Here is a 22,757-nt window from a genome sequence, read left to right on the forward strand (position 1 = left end):
CAGAGATAGGGAGGGTTGTAGGGGGCTGGAGGAGGTGACAGAGATAGGGAGGGTTGTAGGGGCTGGAGGAGGTCACAGAGATAGGGAGGGTTGTAGGGGCTGGAGGAGGTTACAGAGATAGGGAGGGTTGTAGGGGCTGGAGGGGGTTACAGAGATAGGGAGGGTTGTAGGGACTGGAGGAGGTTACAGAGATAGGGAGGGTTGTAGGGACTGGAGGAGGTTACAGAGATAGGGAGGGTTGTAGGGGCTGGAGGAGGTTACAGAGATAGGGAGGGTTGTAGGGGCTGGAGGAGGTTACAGAGATAGGGAGGGTTGTCGGGGCTGGAGGAGGTTACAGAGATAGGGAGGGTTGTGGGGGCTGGAGGAGGTTACAGAGAAAGGGAGGGCTGTAGGGGCTGGAGGAGGTTACAGAGATAGGGAGGGTTGTAGGGGCTGGAGGAGGTTACAGAGATAGGGAGGGTTGTAGGGGCTGGAGGAGGTTACAGAGATAGGGAGGGTTGTCGGGGCTGGAGGAGGTTACAGAGATAGGGAGGGTTGTAGAGGCTGGAGGGGGTTACAGAGATAGGGAGGGGTGTAGGGACTGGAGGAGGTAACAGAGATAGGGAGGGTTGTAGGGACTGGAGGAGGTTACAGAGATAGGGAGGGTTGTAGGGGCTGGAGGAGGTTACAGAGATAGGGAGGGTTGTAGGGGCTGGAGGAGGTTACAGAGATAGGGAGGGTTGTAGGGACTGGAGGAGGTTACAGAGATAGGGAGGGTTGTAGGGGCTGGAGGAGGTTACAGAGAAAGGGAGGGCTGTAGGGGCTGGAGGAGGTTACAGAGATAGGGAGGGGTGTAGGGGCTGGAGGAGGTTACAGAGATAGGGAGGGTTGTAGGGGCTGGAGGAGGTTACAGAGATAGGGAGGGTTGTAGGGGCTGGAGGAGGTTACAGAGATAGGGAGGGTTGTAGGGGCTGGAGGAGGTTACAGAGATAGGGAGGGTTGTAGGGGCTGGAGGAGGTTACAGAGATAGGGAGGGTTGTAGGGGCTGGAGGAGGTTACAGAGATAGGGAGGGTTGTAGGGGCTGGAGGAGGTTACAGAGATAGGGAGGGTTGTAGGGCTGGAGGAGGTTACAGAGATAGGGAGGGGTGTAGGGGCTGGAGGAGGTTACAGAGATAGGGAGGGTTGTAGGGCTGGAGGAGGTTACAGAGATGGGGAGGGTTGTCGGGGCTGGAGGAGGTTACAGAGATAGGGAGGGTTGTAGGGCTGGAGGAGGTTACAGAGATAGGGAGGGTTGTAGGGGCTGGAGGAGGTTACAGATATAGGGAGGGTTGTAGGGGCTGGAGGAGGTTACAGAGATAGGGAGGTTGTAGGGGCTGGAGGAGGTTACAGAGATAGGGAGTGTTGTAGGGGCTGGAGGAGGTTACAGAGATAGGGAAGGTTGTAGGGGCTGGAGGAGGTTACAGAGATAGGGAGGTTTGTAGGGGCTGGAGGAGGTTACAGAGATAGGGAGGGTTGTAGGGGCTGGAGGGGGTTTCAGAGATAGGGACCGTTGTAGGGGACTGCAGGAGGGTTCAGAGATAGGGAGGGTTGTAGGGGCTAGAGGAGGTTACAGAGATAGGGAGGGTTGTATGGGCTGGAGGAGGTTACAGAGATAGGGAGGGTTGTAGGAGCTGGAGGATGTTACAGAGATAGCGAGGGTTGTAGGGACTGGAGGATGTTACAGAGATAGGGAGGGTTGTAGGGGCTGGAGGAGGTTACAGAGATAGGGAGCGTTGTAGGGACTGGAGGAGGTTACAGAGATAGGGAGGGTTGTAGGGACTGGAGGAGGTTACAGAGATAGGGAGGGCTGTAGGAGGTTACAGAGATAGGGAGGGCTGTAAGGGCTGTAGGAGGTTACAGAGATTGGGAGGGTTGTAGGGGCTGGAGGAGGTTACAGAGATAGGGAGGGTTGTCGGGGCTGGAGGAGGTTACAGAGATAGGGAGGGTTGTAGGGGCTAGAGGACGTTACAGAGATAGGGAGGGTTGTAGGGGCTGGAGGAGGTTACAGACATAGGGAGGGTTGTAGGGGCTGGAGGTTACAGAGATAGGGAGGGTTGTAGGGCTGGAGGAGGTTACAGAGATAGGGAGGGTTGTAGGGGCTGGAGGAGGTTACAGAGATAGAGAGGGTTGTAGGGGCTGGAATAGGTTACAGACATAGGGAGGGTTGTAGGGGCTGGAGGAGGTTACAGAGATAGGGAGGGTTGTAGGGGCTGGAGGAGGTTACAGATATAGGGAGGGTTGTAGGGGCTGGAGGAGGTTACAGAGATAGGGAGGGTTGTAGGGGCTGGAGGAGGTTACAGAGATAGGGAGGGTTGTAGGGGCTGGAGGAGGTTACAGAGATAGGGAGGGTTGTAGGGGCTGGAGGAGGTTACAGAGATAGGGAGGGTTGTAGGGGCTGGAGGAGGTTACAGAGATAGGGAGGGCTGTAGGGGCTGGAGGAGGTTACAGAGATAGGGAGGGTTGTAGGGCTGGAGGAGGTTACAGAGATAGGGAGGGGTGTAGGGGCTGGAGGAGGTTACAGAGATAGGGAGGGTTGTAGGGCTGGAGGAGGTTACAGAGATGGGGAGGGTTGTCGGGGCTGGAGGAGGTTACAGAGATAGGGAGGGTTGTAGGCCTGGAGGAGGTTACAGAGATAGGGAGGGTTGTAGGGGCTGGAGGAGGTTACAGATATAGGGAGGGTTGTAGGGGCTGGAGGAGGTTACAGAGATAGGGAGGGTTGTAGGGGCTGGAGGAGGTCACAGAGATAGGGAGGGTTGTAGGGACTGGAGGAGGTTACAGAGATAGGGAGGGTTGTAGGGGCTGGAGGAGGCTACAGAGATAGGGAGGGTTGTAGGGGGCTGGAGGAGGTTACAGAGATAGGGAGGGTTGTAGGGGCTGGAGGAGGTTACAGAGATAGGGAGGGTTGTCGGGGCTGGAGGAGGTTACAGAGATAGGGAGGGTTGTAGGGGCTGGAGGAGGTTACAGAGATAGGGAGGGTTGTAGGGGTTGGAGGAGGTTACAGAGATAGGGAGGGTTGTAGGGGCTGGAGGAGGTCACAGAGATAGGGAGGGTTGTAGGGACCGGAGGGGGTTACAGAGATAGGGAGGGTTGGAGGGACTGGAGGAGGTTACAGAGATAGGGAGGGTTGTAGGGACTGGAGGAGGTTACAGAGATAGGGAGGGTTGTAGGGGCTGGAGGAGGCTACAGAGATAGGGAGGGTTTTAGGGGGCTGGAGGAGGTTACAGAGATAGGGAGGGTTGTAGGGGCTGGAGGAGGTCACAGAGATAGGGAGGGTTGTAGGGGCTGGAGGAGGTTACAGAGATAGGGAGGGTTGTAGGGGCTGGAGGGGGTTACAGAGATAGGGAGGGTTGTAGGGACTGGAGGAGGTTACAGAGATAGGGAGGGTTGTAGGGACTGGAGGAGGTTACAGAGATAGGGAGGGTTGTAGGGGCTGGAGGAGGTTACAGAGATAGGGAGGGTTTTAGGGGCTGGAGGAGGTTACAGAGATAGGGAGGGTTGTCGGGGCTGGAGGAGGTTACAGAGATAGGGAGGGTTGTGGGGGCTGGAGGAGGTTACAGAGAAAGGGAGGGCTGTAGGGGCTGGAGGAGGTTACAGAGATAGGGAGGGTTGTAGGGGCTGGAGGAGGTTACAGAGATAGGGAGGGTTGTAGGGGCTGGAGGAGGTTACAGAGATAGGGAGGGTTGTCGGGGCTGGAGGAGGTTACAGAGATAGGGAGGGTTGTAGAGGCTGGAGGGGGTTACAGAGATAGGGAGGGGTGTAGGGACTGGAGGAGGTAACAGACATAGGGAGGGTTGTAGGGACTGGAGGAGGTTACAGAGATAGGGAGGGTTGTAGGGGCTGGAGGAGGTTACAGAGATAGGGAGGGTTGTAGGGGCTGGAGGAGGTTACAGAGATAGGGAGGGTTGTAGGGACTGGAGGAGGTTACAGAGATAGGGAGGGTTGTAGGGGCTGGAGGAGGTTACAGAGAAAGGGAGGGCTGTAGGGGCTGGAGGAGGTTACAGAGATAGGGAGGGGTGTAGGGGCTGGAGGAGGTTACAGAGAAAGGGAGGGCTGTAGGGGCTGGAGGAGGTTACAGAGATAGGGAGGGTTGTAGGGGCTGGAGGAGGTTACAGAGATAGGGAGGGTTGTCGGGGCTGGAGGAGGTTACAGAGATAGGGAGGGTTGTCGGGGCTGGAGGAGGTTACAGAGATAGGGAGGGTTGTAGAGGCTGGAGGGGGTTACGGAGATAGGGAGGGTTGTAGGGGCTGGAGGAGGTTACAGATATAGGGAGGGTTGTAGGGGCTGGAGGAGGTTACAGAGATAGGGAGGGTTGTAGGGGCTGGAGGAGGTTACAGAGATAGGGAGGGTTGTAGGGGCTGGAGGAGGTTACAGAGATAGGGAGGGTTGTAGGGGCTGGAGGAGGTTACAGAGATAGGGAGGGTTGTAGGGGCTGGAGGAGGTTACAGAGATAGGGAGGGTTGTAGGGGCTGGAGGAGGTTACAGAGATAGGGAGGGTTGTAGGGCTGGAGGAGGTTACAGAGATAGGGAGGGGTGTAGGGGCTGGAGGAGGTTACAGAGATAGGGAGGGTTGTAGGGCTGGAGGAGGTTACAGAGATGGGGAGGGTTGTCGGGGCTGGAGGAGGTTACAGAGATAGGGAGGGTTGTAGGGCTGGAGGAGGTTACAGAGATAGGGAGGGTTGTAGGGGCTGGAGGAGGTTACAGATATAGGGAGGGTTGTAGGGGCTGGAGGAGGTTACAGAGATAGGGAGGTTGTAGGGGCTGGAGGAGGTTACAGAGATAGGGAGGGTTGTAGGGGCTGGAGGAGGTTACAGAGATAGGGCAGGTTGTAGGGGCTGGAGGAGGTTACAGAGATAGGGAGGTTTGTAGGGGCTGGAGGAAGTTACAGAGATAGGGAGGGTTGTAGGGGCTGGAGGGGGTTTCAGAGATAGGGACCGTTGTAGGGGACTGCAGGAGGGTTCAGAGATAGGGAGGGTTGTAGGGGCTAGAGGAGGTTACAGAGATAGGGAGGGTTGTATGGGCTGGAGGAGGTTACAGAGATAGGGAGGGTTGTAGGAGCTGGAGGATGTTACAGAGATAGGGAGGGTTGTAGGGACTGGAGGATGTTACAGAGATAGGGAGGGTTGTAGGGACTGGAGGAGGTTACAGAGATAGGGAGGGCTGTAGGAGGTTACAGAGATAGGGAGGGTTGTAGGGACTGGAGGAGGTTACAGAGATAGGGAGGGCTGTAGGAGGTTACAGAGATAGGAAGGGCTGTAGGGGCTGTAGGAGGTTACAGAGATTGGGAGGGTTGTAGGGGCTGGAGGAGGTTACAGAGATAGGGAGGGTTGTCGGGTCTGGAGGAGGTTACAGAGATAGGGAGGGTTGTAGGGGCTAGAGGACGTTACAGAGATAGGGAGGGTTGTAGGGGCTGGAGGAGGTTACAGACATAGGGAGGGTTGTAGGGGCTGGAGGTTACAGAGATAGAGAGGGTTGTAGGGGCTGGAACAGGTTACAGACATAGGGAGGGCTGTAGGGGCTGGAGGAGGTTACAGAGATAGGGAGGGTTGTAGGGGCTGGAGGAGGTTACAGATATAGGGAGGGTTGTAGGGGCTGGAGGAGGTTACAGAGATAGGGAGGGTTGTAGTGGCTGGAGGAGGTTACAGAGATAGGAAGGGTTGTAGGGGCTGGAGGAGGTTACAGAGATAGGGTGGGTTGTAGGGGCTGGAGGAGGTTACAGAGATAGGGAGGGTTGTAGGGGCTGGAGGAGGTTACAGATATAGGGAGGGTTGTAGGGGCTGGAGGAGGTTACAGAGATAGGGAGGGTTGTAGTGGCTGGAGGAGGTTACAGAGATAGGAAGGGTTGTAGGGGCTGGAGGAGGTTACAGAGATAGGGTGGGTTGTAGGGGCTGGAGGAGGTTACAGAGATAGGGAGGGTTGTAGGGGCTGGAGGAGGTTACAGAGATAGGGAGGGTTGTAGGGGCTGGAGGGGGTTTGAGATAGGGAGGGTTGTAGGGGACTGGATGGAGGTTTCAGAGATAGTGAGGGTTGTAGGGGCTGGAGGAGGTTACAGAGATAGGGAGGGTTGTAGGGGACTGGAGGAGGTTTCAGAGATAGGGAGGGTTGTCGGGGATAGAGGAGGTTACAGAGATAGGGAGGGTTGTAGGAGCTGGAGGAGGTGACAGAGATAGGGAGGGCTGTATGAGGTTTCAGAGATAGGGAGGGCTGTAGGGGCTGTAGGAGGTTACAGAGATTGGGAGGGTTGTAGGGACTGGAGGAGGTTACAGAGATAGGGAGGGGTGTGGGGGCTGGAGGAGGGTACAGATTTGGGAGGGCTGCAGGAGGTTACAGAGATAGGGAGGACTGTAGGGGCTCTAGGAGGTTACAGAGATTGGGAGGGTTGTAGGGGCTGGAGGAGGTTACAGAGATAGGGAGGGTTGTAGGGGCTGGAGGAGGTTACAGAGATAGGGAGGGCTCTAGGGGCTGTAGGAGGTTACAGAGATTGGGAGGGTTGTAGAGACTGGAGGAGGTGACAGAGATAGGGAGGGTTGTCGGGGCTGGAGGAGGTTACAGAGATAGGGAGGGTTGTAGGGGCTGTAGGAGGTTACAGAGATTGGGAGGGTTGTAGGAGCTGGAGGAGGTTACAGAGATAGGGAGGGCTGGAAGAGGTTACAGAGATAGGGAGGGTTGTAGGAGCTGGAGGAGGTTACAGAGATAGGGAGGGTTGTCGGGGCTGGAGGAGGTTACAGATATAGGGAGGGTTGTAGGGGCTGGAGGAGGTTACAGAGATAGGGAGGGTTGTAGGAGCTGGAGGAGGTTACAGAGATAGGGAGGGCTTTGGGAGCTGGAGGAGGTTACAGAGATAGGGAGGGCTCTAGGGGCTGTAGGAGGTTACAGAGATTGGGAGGGTTGTAGGGACTGGAGGAGATGACAGAGATAGGGAGTGTTGTCGGGACTGGAGGAGGTTACAGAGATAGGGAGGGTTGTAGGGGCTGTAGGAGGTTACAGAGATAGGGAGGGTGTAGGGGCTGGAGGAGGTTACAGAGATAGGGAGGGTTGTAGGGGCTGGAGGGGGTTACAGAGATAGGGAGGGTTGTAGGGACTGGAGGAGGTTACAGAGATAGGGAGGGTGTAGGGGCTGGAGGAGGTTACAGAGATAGGGATGGTTGTAGGGGCTGGAGGAGGTTACAGAGATAGGGAGGGTTGTAGGGGCTGGAGGAGGTTACAGAGATAGGGAGGGTTGTCGGGGCTGGAGGAGGTTACAGAGATAGGGAGGGTTGTGGGGGCTGGAGGAGGTTACAGAGAAAGGGAGGGCTGTAGGGGCTGGAGGAGGTTACAGAGATAGGGAGGGTTGTAGGGGCTGGAGGAGGTTACAGAGATAGGGAGGGTTGTAGGGGCTGGAGGAGGTTACAGAGATAGGGATGGTTGTCGGGGTTGGAGGAGGTTACAGAGATAGGGAGGGTTGTAGAGGCTGGAGGGGGTTACAGAGATAGGGAGGGGTGTAGGGACTGGAGGAGGTAACAGAGAAATGGAGGGTTGTAGGGACTGGAGGAGGTTACAGAGATAGGGAGGGTTGTAGGGGCTGGAGGGGGTTACAGAGATAGGGAGGGTTGTAGGGGCTGGAGGAGGTTACAGAGATAGGGAGGGTTGTAGGGGCTAGAGGAGGTTACAGAGATAGGGAGGGTTGTATGGGCTGGAGGAGGTTACAGAGATAGGGAGGGTTGTAGGAGCTGGAGGATGTTACAGAGATAGCGAGGGTTGTAGGGACTGGAGGATGTTACAGAGATAGGGAGGGTTGTAGGGGCTGGAGGAGGTTACAGAGATAGGGAGCGTTGTAGGGACTGGAGGAGGTTACAGAGATAGGGAGGGTTGTAGGGACTGGAGGAGGTTACAGAGATAGGGAGGGCTGTAGGAGGTTACAGAGATAGGGAGGGCTGTAGGGGCTGTAGGAGGTTACAGAGATTGGGAGGGTTGTAGGGGCTGGAGGAGGTTACAGAGATAGGGAGGGTTGTCGGGGCTGGAGGAGGTTACAGAGATAGGGAGGGTTGTAGGGGCTAGAGGACGTTACAGAGATAGGGAGGGTTGTAGGGGCTGGAGGAGGTTACAGACATAGGGAGGGTTGTAGGGGCTGGAGGTTACAGAGATAGGGAGGGTTGTAGGGCTGGAGGAGGTTACAGAGATAGGGAAGGTTGTAGTGGCTGGAATAGGTTACAGACATAGGGAGGGTTGTAGGGGCTGGAGGAGGTTACAGAGATAGGGAGGGTTGTAGGGGCTGGAGGAGGTTACAGATATAGGGAGGGTTGTAGGGGCTGGAGGAGGTTACAGAGATAGGGAGGGTTGTAGGGGCTGGAGGAGGTTACAGAGATAGGGAGTGTTGTAGGGGCTGGAGGAGGTTACAGAGATAGGGAGGGTTGTAGGGGCTGGAGGAGGTTACAGAGATAGGGAGGGTTGTAGGGGCTGGAGGAGGTTACAGAGATAGGGAGGGTTGTAGGGGCTGGAGGAGGTTACAGAGATAGGGAGGGTTGTAGGGCTGGAGGAGGTTACAGAGATAGGGAGGGGTGTAGGGGCTGGAGGAGGTTACAGAGATAGGGAGGGTTGTCGGGCTGGAGGAGGTTACAGAGATGGGGAGGGTTGTCGGGGCTGGAGGAGGTTACAGAGATAGGGAGGGTTGTAGGGCTGGAGGAGGTTACAGAGATAGGGAGGGTTGTAGGGGCTGGAGGAGGTTACAGATATAGGGAGGGTTGTAGGGGCTGGAGGAGGTTACAGAGATAGGGAGGTTGTAGGGGCAGGAGGAGGTTACAGAGATAGGGAGGGTTGTAGGGGCTGGAGGAGGTTACAGAGATAGGGAAGGTTGTAGGGGCTGGAGGAGGTTACAGAGATAGGGAGGTTTGTAGGGGCTGGAGGAGGTTACAGAGATAGGGACCGTTGTAGGGGACTGCAGGAGGGTTCAGAGATAGGGAGGGTTGTAGGGGCTAGAGGAGGTTACAGAGATAGGGAGGGTTGTAGGGGCTGGAGGAGGTTACAGAGATAGGGAGGGTTGTCGGGGCTGGAGGAGGTTACAGAGATAGGGAGGGTTGTAGAGGCTGGAGGGGGTTACAGAGATAGGGAGGGGTGTAGGGTCTGGAGGAGGTAACAGAGATAGGGAGGGTTGTAGGGACTGGAGGAGGTTACAGAGATAGGGAGTGTTGTAGGGGCTGGAGGAGGTTACAGAGATAGGGAGGGTTGTAGGGGCTGGAGGAGGTTACAGAGATAGGGAGGGTTGTAGGGACTGGAGGAGGTTACAGAGATAGGGAGGGTTGTAGGGGCTGGAGGAGGTTACAGAGATAGGGAGGGTTGTAGGGGCTGGAGGAGGTTACAGAGATAGGGAGGGTTGTCGGGGCTGGAGGAGGTTACAGAGATAGGGAGGGTTGTCGGGGCTGGAGGAGGTTACAGAGATAGGGAGGGTTGTAGAGGCTGGAGGGGGTTACAGAGATAGGGAGGGGTGTAGGGACTGGAGGAGGTTACAGAGATAGGGAGGGGTGTAGTTGCTGGAGGAGGTTACAGAGATAGGGAGGGTTGTAGGGGCTGGAGGAGGTTACAGAGATAGGGAGGGTTGTAGGGGCTGGAGGAGGTTACAGAGATAGGGATGGTTGTAGGGGCTGGAGGAGGTTACAGAGATAGGGAGGGTTGTAGGGGCTGGAGGAGGTTACAGAGATAGGGAGGGTTGTAGGGGCTGGAGTAGGTTACAGAGATAGGGAGGGTTGTAGGGGCCGGAGGAGGTTACAGAGATAGGGAGGGTTGTAGGGCTGGAGGAGGTTACAGAGATAGGGAGGGGTGTAGGGGCTGGAGGAGGTTACAGAGATAGGGAGGGTTGTAGGGCTGGAGGAGGTTACAGAGATGGGGAGGGTTGTTGGGGCTGGAGGAGGTTACAGAGATAGGGAGGGTTGTAGGGCTGGAGGAGGTTACAGAGATAGGGAGGGTTGTAGGGGCTGGAGGAGGTTACAGATATAGGGAGGGTTGTAGGGGCTGGAGGAGGTTACAGAGATAGGGAGGTTGTAGGGGCTGGAGGAGGTTACAGAGATAGGGAGGGTTGTAGGGGCTGGAGGAGGTTACAGAGATAGGGAAGGTTGTAGGGGCTGGAGGAGGTTACAGAGATAGGGAGGTTTGTAGGGGCTGGAGGAGGTTACAGAGATAGGGAGGGTTGTAGGGGCTGGAGGGGGTTTCAGAGATAGGGACCGTTGTAGGGGACTGCAGGAGGGTTCAGAGATAGGGAGGGTTGTAGGGGCTAGAGGAGGTTACAGAGATAGGGAGGGTTGTATGGGCTGGAGGAGGTTACAGAGATAGGGAGGGTTGTAGGAGCTGGAGGATGTTACAGAGATAGCGAGGGTTGTAGGGACTGGAGGATGTTACAGAGATAGGGAGGGTTGTAGGGGCTGGAGGAGGTTACAGAGATTGGGAGCGTTGTCGGGACTGGAGGAGGTTACAGAGATAGGGAGGGTTGTAGGGACTGGAGGAGGTTACAGAGATAGGGAGGGCTGTAGGAGGTTACAGAGATAGAGAGGGCTGTAGGGGCTGTAGGAGGTTACAGAGATTGGGAGGGTTGTAGGGGCTGGAGGAGGTTACAGAGATAGGGAGGGTTGTCGGGGCTGGAGGAGGTTACAGAGATAGGGAGGGTTGTAGCGGCGAGAGGACGTTACAGAGATAGGGAGGGTTGTAGGGGCTGGAGGAGGTTACAGACATAGGGAGGGTTGTAGGGGCTGGAGGTTACAGATATAGGGAGGGTTGTAGGGCTGGAGGAGGTTACAGAGATAGGGAGGGTTGTAGGGGCTGGAGGAGGTTACAGAGATAGAGAGGGTTGTAGGGGCTGGAATAGGTTACAGACATAGGGAGGGTTGTAGGGGCTGGAGGAGGTTACAGAGATAGGGAGGGTTGTAGGGGCTGGAGGAGGTTACAGATATAGGGAGGGTTGTAGGGGCTGGAGGAGGTTACAGAGATAGGGAGGGTTGTAGGGGCTGGAGGAGGTTACAGAGATAGGGAGGGTTGTAGGGGCTGGAGGAGGTTACAGAGATAGGGAGGGTTGTAGGGGCTGGAGGAGGCTACAGAGATAGGGAGGGTTGTAGGGGCTGGAGGAGGTTACAGAGATAGGGAGGGTTGTAGGGGCTGGAGGAGGTTACAGAGATAGGGAGGGTTGTAGGGCTGGAGGAGGTTACAGAGATAGGGAGGGGTGTAGGGGCTGGAGGAGGTTACAGAGATAGGGAGGGTTGTAGGGCTGGAGGAGGTTACAGAGATGGGGAGGGTTGTCGGGGCTGGAGGAGGTTACAGAGATAGGGAGGGTTGTAGGGCTGGAGGAGGTTACAGAGATAGGGAGGGTTGTAGGGGCTGGAGGAGGTTACAGATATAGGGAGGGTTGTAGGGGCTGGAGGAGGTTACAGAGATAGGGAGGTTGTAGGGGCTCAAGGAGGTTACAGAGATAGGGAAGGTTGTAGGGGCTGGAGGAGGTTACAGAGTTAGGGAAGGTTGTAGGGGCTGGAGGAGGTTACAATGATAGGGAGGTTTGTAGGGGCTGGAGGAAGTTACAGAGATAGGGAGGGTTGTAGGGGCTGGAGGGGGTTTCAGAGATAGGGACCGTTGTAGGGGACTGCAGGAGGGTTCAGAGATAGGGAGGGTTGTAGGGGCTAGAGGAGGTTACAGAGATAGGGAGGGTTGTATGGGCTGGAGGAGGTTACAGAGATAGGGAGGGTTGTAGGAGCTGGAGGATGTTACAGAGATAGGGAGGGTTGTAGGGACTGGAGGATGTTACAGAGATAGGGAGGGTTGTAGGGGCTGGAGGAGGTTACAGAGATAGGGAGGTTGTAGGGGCTGGAGGAGGTTACAGATATAGGGAGGGTTGTAGGGGCTGGAGGAGGTTACAGAGATAGGGAGGGTTGTAGGGGCTGGTGGAGGTTACAGAGATAGGGAAGGTTGTAGGGGCTGGAGGAGGTTACAGAGATAGGGAGGTTTGTAGGGGCTGGAGGAGGTTACAGAGATAGGGACCGTTGTAGGGGACTGCAGGAGGGTTCAGAGATAGGGAGGGTTGTAGGGGCTAGAGGAGGTTACAGAGATAGGGAGGGTTGTAGGGGCTGGAGGAGGTTACAGAGATAGGGAGGGTTGTCGGGGCTGGAGGAGGTTACAGAGATAGGGAGGGTTGTAGAGGCTGGAGGGGGTTACAGAGATAGGGAGGGTTGTAGGGACTGGAGGAGGTTACAGAGATAGGGAGGGTTGTAGGGACTGGAGGAGGTTACAGAGATAGGGAGGGTTGTAGGGGCTGGAGGAGGTTACAGAGATAGGGAGGGTTGTAGGGGCTGGAGGAGGTTACAGAGATAGGGAGGGTTGTAGAGACTGGAGGAGGTTACAGAGATAGGGAGGGTTGTAGGGGCTGGAGGAGGTTACAGAGAAAGGGAGGGCTGTAGGGGCTGGAGGAGGTTACAGAGATAGGGAGGGGTGTAGGGGCTGGAGGAGGTTACAGAGAAAGGGAGGGCTGTAGGGGCTGGAGGAGGTTACAGAGATAGGGAGGGTTGTAGGGGCTGGAGGAGGTTACAGAGATAGGGAGGGTTGTCGGGGCTGGAGGAGGTTACAGAGATAGGGAGGGTTGTCGGGGCTGGAGGAGGTTACAGAGATAGGGAGGGTTGTAGAGGCTGGAGGGGGTTACAGAGATAGGGAGGGGTGTAGGGACTGGAGGAGGTTACAGAGATAGGGAGGGGTGTAGTTGCTGGAGGAGGTTACAGAGATAGGGAGGGTTGTAGGGGCTGGAGGAGGTTACAGAGATAGGGATGGTTGTAGGGGCTGGAGGAGGTTACAGAGATAGGGATGGTTGTAGGGGCTGGAGGAGGTTACAGAGATAGGGAGGGTTGTAGGGCTGGAGGAGGTTACAGAGATAGGGAGGGGTGTAGGGGCTGGAGGAGGTTACAGAGATAGGGAGGGTTGTAGGGCTGGAGGAGGTTACAGAGATGGGGAGGGTTGTTGGGGCTGGAGGAGGTTACAGAGATAGGGAGGGTTGTAGGGCTGGAGGAGGTTACAGAGATAGGGAGGGTTGTAGGGGCTGGAGGAGGTTACAGATATAGGGAGGGTTGTAGGGGCTGGAGGAGGTTACAGAGATAGGGAGGTTGTAGGGGCTGGAGGAGGTTACAGAGATAGGGAGGGTTGTAGGGGCTGGAGGAGGTTACAGAGATAGGGAAGGTTGTAGGGGCTGGAGGAGGTTACAGAGATAGGGAGGTTTGTAGGGGCTGGAGGAGGTTACAGAGATAGGGAGGGTTGTAGGGGCTGGAGGGGGTTTCAGAGAAAGGGACCGTTGTAGGGGACTGCAGGAGGGTTCAGAGATAGGGAGGGTTGTAGGGGCTAGAGGAGGTTACAGAGATAGGGAGGGTTGTATGGGCTGGAGGAGGTTACAGAGATAGGGAGGGTTGTAGGAGCTGGAGGATGTTACAGAGATAGCGAGGGTTGTAGGGACTGGAGGATGTTACAGAGATAGGGAGGGTTGTAGGGGCTGGAGGAGGTTACAGAGATTGGGAGCGTTGTAGGGACTGGAGGAGGTTACAGAGATAGGGAGGGTTGTAGGGACTGGAGGAGGTTACAGAGATAGGGAGGGCTGTAGGAGGTTACAGAGATAGGGAGGGCTGTAGGGGCTGTAGGAGGTTACAGAGATTGGGAGGGTTGTAGGGGCTGGAGGAGGTTACAGAGATAGGGAGGGTTGTCGGGGCTGGAGGAGGTTACAGAGATAGGGAGGGTTGTAGCGGCGAGAGGACGTTACAGAGATAGGGAGGGTTGTAGGGGCTGGAGGAGGTTACAGACATAGGGAGGGTTGTAGGGGCTGGAGGTTACAGAGATAGGGAGGGTTGTAGGGCTGGAGGAGGTTACAGAGATAGGGAGGGTTGTAGGGGCTGGAGGAGGTTACAGAGATAGAGAGGGTTGTAGGGGCTGGAATAGGTTACAGACATAGGGAGGGTTGTAGGGGCTGGAGGAGGTTACAGAGATAGGGAGGGTTGTAGGGGCTGGAGGAGGTTACAGATATAGGGAGGGTTGTAGGGGCTGGAGGAGGTTACAGAGATAGGGAGGGTTGTAGGGGCTGGAGGAGGTTACAGAGATAGGGAGGGTTGTAGGGGCTGGAGGAGGTTACAGAGATAGGGAGGGTTGTAGGGGCTGGAGGAGGCTACAGAGATAGGGAGGGTTGTAGGGGCTGGAGGAGGTTACAGAGATAGGGAGGGTTGTAGGGGCTGGAGGAGGTTACAGAGATAGGGAGGGTTGTAGGGCTGGAGGAGGTTACAGAGATAGGGAGGGGTGTAGGGGCTGGAGGAGGTTACAGAGATAGGGAGGGTTGTAGGGCTGGAGGAGGTTACAGAGATGGGGAGGGTTGTCGGGGCTGGAGGAGGTTACAGAGATAGGGAGGGTTGTAGGGCTGGAGGAGGTTACAGAGATAGGGAGGGTTGTAGGGGCTGGAGGAGGTTACAGATATAGGGAGGGTTGTAGGGGCTGGAGGAGGTTACAGAGATAGGGAGGTTGTAGGGGCTGGAGGAGGTTACAGAGATAGGGAGGGTTGTAGGGGCTGGAGGAGGTTACAGAGATAGGGAAGGTTGTAGGGGCTGGAGGAGGTTACAGAGATAGGGAGGTTTGTAGGGGCTGGAGGAAGTTACAGAGATAGGGAGGGTTGTAGGGGCTGGAGGGGGTTTCAGAGATAGGGACCGTTGTAGGGGACTGCAGGAGGGTTCAGAGATAGGGAGGATTGTAGGGGCTAGAGGAGGTTACAGAGATAGGGAGGGTTGTATGGGCTGGAGGAGGTTACAGAGATAGGGAGGGTTGTAGGAGCTGGAGGATGTTACAGAGATAGGGAGGGTTGTAGGGACTGGAGGATGTTACAGAGATAGGGAGGGTTGTAGGGGCTGGAGGAGGTTACAGAGATAGGGAGCGTTGTAGGGACTGGAGGAGGTTACAGAGATAGGGAGGGTTGTAGGGACTGGAGGAGGTTACAGAGATAGGGAGGGCTGTAGGAGGTTACAGAGATAGGGAGGGCTGTAGCGGCTGTAGGAGGTTACAGAGATTGGGAGGGTTGTAGGGGCTGGAGGAGGTTACAGAGATAGGGAGGGTTGTCGGGGCTGGAGGAGGTTACAGAGATAGGGAGGGTTGTAGGGGCTAGAGGACGTTACAGAGATAGGGAGGGTTGTAGGGGCTGGAGGAGGTTACAGACATAGGGAGGGTTGTAGGGGCTGGAGGGGGTTTCAGAGATAGGGACCGTTGTAGGGGACTGCAGGAGGGTTCAGAGATAGGGAGGGTTGTAGGGGCTAGAGGAGGTTACAGAGATAGGGAGGGTTGTAGGGCTGGAGGAGGTTACAGAGATAGGGAGGGTTGTAGGGGCTGGAGGAGGTTACAGAGATAGAGAGGGTTGTAGGGGCTGGAATAGGTTACAGACATAGGGAGGGCTGTAGGGGCTGGAGGAGGTTACAGAGATAGGGAGGGTTGTAGGGGCTGGAGGAGGTTACAGATATAGGGAGGGTTGTAGGGGCTGGAGGAGGTTACAGAGATAGGGAGGGTTGTAGTGGCTGGAGGAGGTTACAGAGATAGGAAGGGTTGTAGGGGCTGGAGGAGGTTACGGAGATAGGGTGGGTTGTAGGGGCTGGAGGAGTTTACAGAGATAGGGAGGGTTGTAGGGGCTGGAGGAGGTTACAGAGATAGGGAGGGTTGTAGGGGCTGGAGGGGGTTTGAGATAGGGATGGTTGTAGGGGACTGGAGGAGGTTTCAGAGATAGGGAGGGTTGTAGGGGCTGGAGGAGGTTAGAGAGATAGGGTGGGTTGTCGGGGCTGGAGGAGGTTACAGAGATAGGGAGGGTTGTAGGGGCTGGAGGAGGTTACAGAGATAGGGAGGGTTGTAGGGGACTGGAGGAGGTTTCAGAGATAGGGAGGGTTGTCGGGGATAGAGGAGGTTACATAGATAGGGAGGGTTGTAGAAGCTGGAGGAGGTGACAGAGATAGGGAGGGCTGTATGAGATTTCAGAGATAGGGAGGGCTGTAGGGGCTGTAGGAGGTTACAGAGATTGGGAGGGTTGTAGGGACTGGAGGAGGTTACAGAGATAGGGAGGGGTGTGGGGGCTGGAGGAGGGTACAGAGATAGGGAGGGCTGTAGGAGGTTACAGAGATAGGGAGGACTGTAGGGGCTCTAGGAGGTTACAGAGATTGGGAGGGTTGTAGGCGCTGGAGGAGGTTACAGAGATAGGGAGGGTTGTAGGGGCTGGAGGAGGTTACAGAGATAGGGAGGGCTCTAGGGGCTGTAGGAGGTTACAGAGATTGGGAGGGTTGTAGGGACTGGAGGAGGTGACAGAGATAGGGAGGGTTGTCGGGACTGGAGGAGGTTACAGAGATAGGGAGGGTTGTAGGGGCTGGAGGAGGTTACAGAGATAGGGAGGGTTGTAGGGGCTGGAGGAGGTCACAGATATAGGGAGGGTTGTAGGGGCTGGAGGAGGTTACAGAGATAGGGAGGGTTGTAGTGGCTGGAGGAGGTTACAGAGATAGGAAGGGTTGTAGGGGCTGGAGGAGGTTACAGAGATAGGGTGGGTTGTAGGGGCTGGAGGAGGTTACAGAGATAGAGAGGGTTGTAGGGGATGGAGGAGGTTACAGAGATAGGGAGGGTTGTAGGGGCTGGAGGGGGTTTGAGATAGGGATGGTTGTAGGGGACTGGAGGAGGTTTCAGAGATAGGGAGGGTTGTAGGGGCTGGAGGAGGTTACAGAGACAGGGTGGGTTGTAGGGGCTGGAGGAGGTTACAGAGATAGGGAGGGTTGTAGGGGCTGGAGGAGGTTACAGAGATAGGGAGGGTTGTAGGGGACTGGAGGAGGTTTCAGAGATAGGGAGGGTTGTCGGGGATAGAGGAGGTTACAGAGATAGGGAGGGTTGTAGAAGCTGGAGGAGGTGACAGAGATAGGGAGGGCTGTATGAGGTTTCAGAGATAGGGAGGGCTGTAGGGGCTGTAGGAGGTTACAGAGATTGGGAGGGTTGTAGGGACTGGAGGAGGTTACAGAGATAGGGAGGGGTGTGGGGGCTGGAGGAGGGTACAGAGAAAGGGAGGGCTGTAGGAGGTTACAGAGATAGGGAGGACTGTAGGGGCTCTAGGAGGTTACAGAGATTGGGAGGGTTGTAGGGGCTGGAGGAGGTTACAGAGATAGGGAGGGTTGTAGGGGCTGGAGGAGGTTACAGAGATAGGGAGGGCTCTAGGGGCTGTAGGAGGTTACAGAGATTGGGAGGGTTGTAGGGACTGGAGGAGGTGACAGAGATAGGGAGGGTTGTCGGGACTGGAGGAGGTTACAGAGATAGGGAGGGTTGTAGGGGCTGTAGGAGGTTACAGAGATTGGGAGGGTTGTAGGAGCTGGAGGAGGTTACAGAGATAGGGAGGGCTGGAAGAGGTTACAGAGATAGTGAGGGTTGTAGGAGCTGGAGGAGGTTTCAGAGATAGGGAGGGTTGTCGGGGATAGAGGAGGTTACAGAGATAGGGAGGGTTGTAGAAGCTGGAGGAGGTGACAGAGATAGGGAGGGCTGTATGAGGTTTCAGAGATAGGGAGGGCTGTAGGGGCTGTAGGAGGTTACAGAGATTGGGAGGGTTGTAGGGACTGGAGGAGGTTACAGAGATAGGGAGGGGTGTGGGGGCTGGAGGAGGGTACAGAGATAGGGAGGGCTGTAGGAGGTTACAGAGATAGGGAGGACTGTAGGGGCTCTAGGAGGTTACAGAGATTGGGAGGGTTGTAGGGGCTGGAGGAGGTTACAGAGATAGGGAGGGTTGTAGGGGCTGGAGGAGGTTACAGAGATAGGGAGGGCTCTAGGGGCTGTAGGAGGTTACAGAGATTGGGAGGGTTGTAGGGACTGGAGGAGGTGACAGAGATAGGGAGGGTTGTCGGGACTGGAGGAGGTTACAGAGATAGGGAGGGTTGTAGGGGCTGTAGGAGGTTACAGAGATTGGGAGGGTTGTAGGGGCTGGAGGAGGTTACAGAGATAGGGAGGGCTGGAAGAGGTTACAGAGATAGGGAGGGTTGTAGGAGCTGGAGGAGGTTACAAAGATAGGGAGGGTTGTCGGGGCTGGAGGAGGTTACAGATATAGGGAGGGTTGTAGGGGCTGGAGGAGGTTACAGAGATAGGGAGGGTTGTAGGAGCTGGAGGAGGTTACAGAGATAGGGAGGGTTGTAGAGGCTGGAGGGGGTTACAGAGATAGGGAGGGGTGTAGGGACTGGAGGAGGTAACAGAGATAGGGAGGGTTGTAGGGACTGGAGGAGGTTACAGAGATAGGGAGGGTTGTAGGGGCTGGAGGAGGTTACAGAGATAGGGAGGGTTGTAGGGGCTGGAGGAGGTTACAGAGATAGGGAGGGTTGTAGGGACTGGAGGAGGTTACAGAGATAGGGAGGGTTGTAGGGGCTGGAGGAGGTTACAGAGAAAGGGAGGGCTGTAGGGGCTGGAGGAGGTTACAGAGATAGGGAGGGGTGTAGGGGCTGGAGGAGGTTACAGAGAAAGGGAGGGCTGTAGGGGCTGGAGGAGGTTACAGAGATAGGGAGGGTTGTAGGGGCTGGAGGAGGTTACAGAGATAGGGAGGGTTGTCGGGGCTGGAGGAGGTTACAGAGATAGGGAGGGTTGTCGGGGCTGGAGGAGGTTACAGAGATAGGGAGGGTTGTAGAGGCTGGAGGGGGTTACAGAGATAGGGAGGGGTGTAGGGACTGGAGGAGGTTACAGAGATAGGGTGGGGTGTTGGGGCTGGAGGAGGTTACAGAGATAGGGAGGGTTGTAGGGGCTGGAGGAGGTTACAGAGATAGGGAGGGTTGTAGGGGCTGGAGGAGGTTACAGAGATAGGGAGGGATGTAGGGGCTGGAGGAGGTTACAGAGATAGGGAGGGTTGTAGGGGCTGGAGGAGGTTACAGAGATAGGGAGGGTTGTAGGGGCTGGAGGAGGTTACAGAGATAGGGAGGGTTGTAGGGGCTGGAGGAGGTTACAGAGATAGGGAGGGTTTTAGGGCTGGAGGAGGTTACAGAGATAGGGAGGGGTGTAGGGGCTGGAGGAGGTTACAGAGATAGGGAGGGTTGTAGGGCTGGAGGAGGTTACAGAGATGGGGAGGGTTGTCGGGGCTGGAGGAGGTTACAGAGATAGGGAGGGTTGTAGGGCTGGAGGAGGTTACAGAGATAGGGAGGGTTGTAGGGGCTGGAGGAGGTTACAGATATAGGGAGGGTTGTAGGGGCTGGAGGAGGTTACAGAGATAGGGAGGTTGTAGGGGCTGGAGGAGGTTACAGAGATAGGGAGGGTTGTAGGGGCTGGAGGAGGTTACAGAGATAGGGAAGGTTGTAGGGGCTGGAGGAGGTTACAGAGATAGGGAGGTTTGTAGGGGCTGGAGGAGGTTACAGAGATAGGGAGGGTTGTAGGGGCTGGAGGGGGTTTCAGAGATAGGGACCGTTGTAGGGGACTGCAGGAGGGTTCAGAGATAGGGAGGGTTGTAGGGGCTAGAGGAGGTTACAGAGATAGGGAGGGTTGTATGGGCTGGAGGAGGTTACAGAGATAGGGAGGGTTGTAGGAGCTGGAGGATGTTACAGAGATAGCGAGGGTTGTAGGGACTGGAGGATGTTACAGAGATAGGGAGGGTTGTAGGGGCTGGAGGAGGTTACAGAGATAGGGAGCGTTGTAGGGACTGGAGGAGGTTACAGAGATAGGGAGGGTTGTAGGGACTGGAGGAGGTTACAGAGATAGGGAGGGCTGTAGGAGGTTACAGAGATAGGGAGGGCTGTAGGGGCTGTAGGAGGTTACAGAGATTGGGAGGGTTGTAGGGGCTGGAGGAGGTTACAGAGATAGGGAGGGTTGTCGGGGCTGGAGGAGGTTACAGAGATAGGGAGGGTTGTAGGGGCTAGAGGACGTTACAGAGATAGGGAGGGTTGTAGGGGCTGGAGGAGGTTACAGACATAGGGAGGGTTGTAGGGGCTGGAGGTTACAGAGATAGGGAGGGTTGTAGGGCTGGAGGAGGTTACAGAGATAGGGAAGGTTGTAGGGGCTGGAGGAGGTTACAGAGATAGAGAGGGTTGTAGGGGCTGGAATAGGTTACAGACATAGGGAGGGTTGTAGGGGCTGGAGGAGGTTACAGAGATAGGGAGGGTTGTAGGGGCTGGAGGAGGTTACAGATATAGGGAGGGTTGTAGGGGCTGGAGGAGGTTACAGAGATAGGGAGGGTTGTAGGGGCTGGAGGAGGTTACAGAGATAGGGAGTGTTGTAGGGGCTGGAGGAGGTTACAGAGATAGGGAGGGTTGTAGGGGCTGGAGGAGGTTACAGAGATAGGGAGGGTTGTAGGGGCTGGAGGAGGTTACAGAGATAGGGAGGGTTGTAGGGGCTGGAGGAGGTTACAGAGATAGGGAGGGTTGTAGGGCTGGAGGAGGTTACAGAGATAGGGAGGGGTGTAGGGGCTGGAGGAGGTTACAGAGATAGGGAGGGTTGTAGGGCTGGAGGAGGTTACAGAGATGGGGAGGGTTGTCGGGGCTGGAGGAGGTTACAGAGATAGGGAGGGTTGTAGGGCTGGAGGAGGTTACAGAGATAGGGAGGGTTGTAGGGGCTGGAGGAGGTTACAGATATAGGGAGGGTTGTAGGGGCTGGAGGAGGTTACAGAGATAGGGAGGTTGTAGGGGCTGGAGGAGGTTACAGAGATAGGGAGGGTTGTAGGGGCTGGAGGAGGTTACAGAGATAGGGAAGGTTGTAGGGGCTGGAGGAGGTTACAGAGATAGGGAGGTTTGTAGGGGCTGGAGGAGGTTACAGAGATAGGGAGGGTTGTAGGGGCTGGAGGGGGTTTCAGAGATAGGGACCGTTGTAGGGGACTGCAGGAGGGTTCAGAGATAGGGAGGGTTGTAGGGGCTAGAGGAGGTTACAGAGATAGGGAGGGTTGTATGGGCTGGAGGAGGTTACAGAGATAGGGAGGGTTGTAGGAGCTGGAGGATGTTACAGAGATAGGGAGGGTTGTAGGGACTGGAGGATGTTACAGAGATAGGGAGGGTTGTAGGGGCTGGAGGAGGTTACAGAGATAGGGAGCGTTGTAGGGACTGGAGGAGGTTACAGAGATAGGGAGGGTTGTAGGGACTGGAGGAGGTTACAGAGATAGGGAGGGCTGTAGGAGGTTACAGAGATAGGGAGGGCTGTAGGGGCTGTAGGAGGTTACAGAGATTGGGAGGGTTGTAGGGGCTGGAGGAGGTTACAGAGATAGGGAGGGTTGTTGGGGCTGGAGGAGGTTACAGAGATAGGGAGGGTTGTAGGGGCTAGAGGACGTTACAGAGATAGGGAGGGTTGTAGGGGCTGGAGGAGGTTACAGACATAGGGAGGGTTGTAGGGGCTGGAGGTTACAGAGATAGGGAGGGTTGTAGGGGCTAGAGGACGTTACAGAGATAGGGAGGGTTGTAGGGGCTGGAGGAGGTTACAGACATAGGGAGGGTTGTAGGGGCTGGAGGTTACAGAGATAGGGAGGGTTGTAGGGCTGGAGGAGGTTACAGAGATAGGGAAGGTTGTAGGGGCTGGAGGAGGTTACAGAGATAGAGAGGGTTGTAGGGGCTGGAATAGGTTACAGACATAGGGAGGGTTGTAGGGGCTGGAGGAGGTTACAGAGATAGGGAGGGTTGTAGGGGCTGGAGGAGGTTACAGATATAGGGAGGGTTGTAGGGGCTGGAGGAGGTTACAGAGATAGGGAAGGTTGTAGGGGCTGGAGGAGGTTACAGAGATAGGGAGTGTTGTAGGGGCTGGAGGAGGTTACAGAGATAGGGAGGGTTGTAGGGGCTGGAGGAGGTTACAGAGATAGGGAGGGTTGTAGGGGCTGGAGGAGGTTACAGAGATAGGGAGGGTTGTAGGGGCTGGAGGAGGTTACAGAGATAGGGAGGGTTGTAGGGCTGGAGGAGGTTACAGAGATAGGGAGGGGTGTAGGGGCTGGAGGAGGTTACAGAGATAGGGAGGGTTGTAGGGCTGGAGGAGGTTACAGAGATGGGGAGGGTTGTCGGGGCTGGAGGAGGTTACAGAGATAGGGAGGGTTGTAGGGCTGGAGGAGGTTACAGAGATAGGGAGGGTTGTAGGGGCTGGAGGAGGTTACAGATATAGGGAGGGTTGTAGGGGCTGGAGGAGGTTACAGAGATAGGGAGGTTGTAGGGGCTGGAGGAGGTTACAGAGATAGGGAGGGTTGTAGGGGCTGGAGGAGGTTACAGAGATAGGGAAGGTTGTAGGGGCTGGAGGAGGTTACAGAGATAGGGAGGTTTGTAGGGGCTGGAGGAGGTTACAGAGATAGGGAGGGTTGTAGGGGCTGGAGGGGGTTTCAGAGATAGGGACCGTTGTAGGGGACTGCAGGAGGGTTCAGAGATAGGGAGGGTTGTAGGGGCTAGAGGAGGTTACAGAGATAGGGAGGGTTGTATGGGCTGGAGGAGGTTACAGAGATAGGGAGGGTTGTAGGAGCTGGAGGATGTTACAGAGATAGGGAGGGTTGTAGGGACTGGAGGATGTTACAGAGATAGGGAGGGTTGTAGGGGCTGGAGGAGGTTACAGAGATAGGGAGCGTTGTAGGGACTGGAGGAGGTTACAGAGATAGGGAGGGTTGTAGGGACTGGAGGAGGTTACAGAGATAGGGAGGGCTGTAGGAGGTTACAGAGATAGGGAGGGCTGTAGGGGCTGTAGGAGGTTACAGAGATTGGGAGGGTTGTAGGGGCTGGAGGAGGTTACAGAGATAGGGAGGGTTGTCGGGGCTGGAGGAGGTTACAGAGATAGGGAGGGTTGTAGGGGCTAGAGG

Source organism: Scyliorhinus torazame, chromosome 24 (assembly GCF_047496885.1).
Source record: "Scyliorhinus torazame isolate Kashiwa2021f chromosome 24, sScyTor2.1, whole genome shotgun sequence".
Classification (NCBI taxonomy): Eukaryota; Metazoa; Chordata; class Chondrichthyes; order Carcharhiniformes; family Scyliorhinidae; genus Scyliorhinus; species Scyliorhinus torazame.